We start from the raw sequence: 3,488 nt of genomic DNA, 5'->3' as shown, positions 1-3,488 counted from the left end.
TTTCACGTTGCCGCACGTGGTTCTGTCCCACGTCGCGCCTACGAAATTAACGATGAACCGCACGGCTCCTCGCTCTCTCTCTCACGCGTCTGTCTTCAGTGTCTCCCTTGCTTTGCCTGTCTGTCCCTGTCTTGTCTCTGTCTTGTTTGTCTTGCCTCTGCTCCTTGTGGAGGCCAAGCTGGGCATCGGCCCCTTTGCTTGACTATGCTCCACTGTTATTCCTGTGAATGCATTCATTGTTTCATGCGATAGAGAGAAGAAAAATATTTAACTAAGAACACAGGCAGTCTGTAGTAGCTATAAGTTAGAGGCAAGATGAATTAGCCCCTACTGTGTTTGATGCCACGCTCCGCCGCTGCCCCTGCTGTCCGTCTCAATCACGACGCGCCTCGACAAGGTTAGGCCGGGTCACTTGCGTGTCTTAGCTGCCTTGCTTGTCTCCGCTGCTGTCTGTCTCTGTGCTGGGGTCAACCCTGAGCCGCTGTTGCTGCTCTCGCTTGGCACCAGCGCCCCTTCTTTTTTTCCTTCCCCGCTCTGGACCGCAGCACTACGCCGCTGCCGGCCACCGCACGCGTTGGTGCGCCCGTGCCCGCGCACAGCTCCTCGCCCATCCTCTCGCGCTCCTATGCTGCCCTCCCCAGCGCGAGCTCCACTGCGCCCCTCCCAGGCACCTCCTCCGTGCTGGCGCGCTGCCGCGCCGTGGCTCGCGCCGCCGTCGGCCAAGCCCGCGTCGCCGTGGAGCTGCGCCTCGCCTGCCGGCTCGTCCGTGCTCTTCTTTCCCCTCGACTCCACAGCATCAGAGGCCGCCTCGCTAGCCACTCACCGCCCATCGCTGGCCCTCCCCGAGTGACCGCGCGCGAGCGCCGCCACCCTTCCGTGCGCCCATGCCGCAGCAGCTGCCTGGGCCAAGCGCTCCAGGCCGCTGGAGCCGGGGAGCCGCCCTGCTGCACTGGACACGCTGTTCTGCCCTGGAGCCGCCCCTCCCAGGCGTCGCCTCCGCCTCGGTCGCGGTCGCGTATCTCCCCGCGCCGCTCCTGCTACGGCCGCGCGTGGCCGTCGTGGCCGCGCCACCGCACCGGATGCCGCCGCTCCACCTCCGTTGCGGCCTCACCGCGCCTCCCGTGGACGACCATGCCGGGGACCGCATCAAGCCGCGCCGATGTCGCCGGCCGCGTCCGTCCCGTGCCTGCTCTGTTTTGAAGAAGAGAAGGATGAGAATCCAAGAATAGAATTAATACAGGGTTCTAATTGCTAAATACGTGACTCATACGAATAGTACACGCTGGACTGATGGTTAATTTCGAGAAAACGCAGGCTTGTTTGCACAAAAATCGCTAGGCCACGCTGGGCCGGTCGGCTGTCGTTGCGCCAGGCCGGCTTGCTGGGCCGTCGCGCCCGCGCGCTGGGCCAGCCGATGGCCGCCGTGGCTAGACCGCCGGTCGGGCGCTCCTGTGGGGCGTCCGCCTGCCGCCTGGGCCGCGCGCTCGCTTGGGGATTGCTGGACCGTAGGCCGCGCATCTCCGCCTGGGCCGTTAGCCGCGTTGGGCCTCTGCCTGCGCCGCTTGGGCCGGCCTGGTGCCACGCTATGCGCTGGGCCGTGCGCCCCTGTGGGCCGCGCAGCGCTGCTGGGCCAGTTAGTGGCCGCCGGCCCTTCCATTTGTGAAATGTTTTTCTAAAATCGATTTCTAGTTTAAATTGTAAAATCAATATAAAATGTTGTAGGAATCCAAAAATGGTAAAACCAATTTTGTTAGTCTCCTAAAATCATGATCTACCTGTCAGTGTAGTTTGTTCACATGGTTTGATAATATTCTTGGAAGCTATATAATTAATTTAAGGTATTTAATATGGTAAAAAATAACTTGTAGGAATTGTTATGATAAATTGGTAATAGTGTTGGATCTGTAATTTCTATAGTAGGCTCCTAGCCACATTAGGTACTCACTGTAATTTTGTTGTTCCAGAAGAATTGGTTTGCTAGATAGATAATGATGCCCTAATTCGAATAATGATTAAATCGATAGAATAAAATAAAGAAATAACTTGGGTTTGTATAACTAAAATATTTGTTGGGAAATAACGTCTTATTCGACAACATGGATACGTAGACTAGCGCGTTAGAACTATCTCGTTAGTTTGTGAGACATAATCGGATTTCTAAGCATTTCGGCTGTCGTTGATTATTTACATCTATGCATTTGCATCAATGCATATCATATAGGTACGATGATGGATCAATGGATCTATTGAAGGATGATTGAGAATCCGAAGATGCTGTAATGGTATTCTCTCTAGGAGATGATGCAATAGGTTTTCTATTCAGACGATGGTGGATGATCTGACGATGCAAATACTAACTTTTTAATATATATCTTACCTAGACAAGCCCCGTTGCATAACCCCTACTTTTCTACAGTTTAAATTATATTTGTGCATTAAGTTATAAGGAGTTGAATGAAACCCACTTGCATATATATCTTTATCCTATGAGTCTTACTAGTATGACAGGATCGTGTATAATGCTATGCTACAGAACTCCGGTAGAAGTCGAGTGATTGCCTGTCACTCGCGAGATATAGAGATATATTATTGGATCATTATCACTTGGAATATATAAAAATAGTGGAAAGAAAAATGGTGACCGGACAGGGATATGGTTTGGGTATTGGTGGGTGTAAGAAGTTGTGTCACCGTGGACGCGGGGCATAGCTTGGTTACCCTGCTTTCCCTGTCTGTGTCAATTAAGTACCGGTGGTTGCATAAGCCATCGAGGCAAGTCACAGATCTATTGTCTCGAGCACATACTTAGGTATGGACGCTTGGAAGACTTGTTGCTCTCTTGTCGTGGATCCGGCTCTTTCCGGACCGACTGTCAGGGTTTTGTTTTGTTGGAGGAGGTCCTTGCAACGCACTGAGTCCGGGACTCAAAGGCGGGGGCTTAGAGTCCCAGTTTGGATGGGGACCTGGACACCCAGGACAGGAGGGTGGTGGGTTGGTCCTGCTTGTGCCTGGGGTACAAGCGGGGCGTGTGTTTTCGAGGCACCCAGCTGGGCACATTGGTTCACGAATCGCCGCTAAGTCGGTACGGCTTGTCTTATGCCTAGCACCGTAGTAAGAACTTAAAGATGAAAGATGGAATGGAAAAAAGAAATCTGATTGCTTACCACCTACTTAAAAGTAGCACATGTGCTTACATAGAATGGTTAGTTAATGAACTAATGCGGCTATTAATAAAAATCGAATATAAGGACGCATATTTAGTAATGCTTCCTGCAAATGCAATAAACCCACAAGCTAGATAGCCTTGTATATACTTGGAGTCTTTTTTTTTTCCTGTCGGGTAAGTCTTGCTGAGTACAATTGAGTACTCAGGATTTTATTTCCCCTGTTGCAAGTGACAGGTGGATGCTAGAGCTGACTCTTGTGTGTGGATTCCTCCTGGTGGGCCTAGAGAGGATTTCCTTTACGCTGCGATCGTAGTTTTTTAT

The sequence above is a fragment of the Miscanthus floridulus genome, chromosome 10, assembly GCF_019320115.1.
Source record: "Miscanthus floridulus cultivar M001 chromosome 10, ASM1932011v1, whole genome shotgun sequence".
Taxonomy (NCBI): Eukaryota; Viridiplantae; Streptophyta; class Magnoliopsida; order Poales; family Poaceae; genus Miscanthus; species Miscanthus floridulus.
This window is presented reverse-complemented; position numbering follows the sequence as displayed.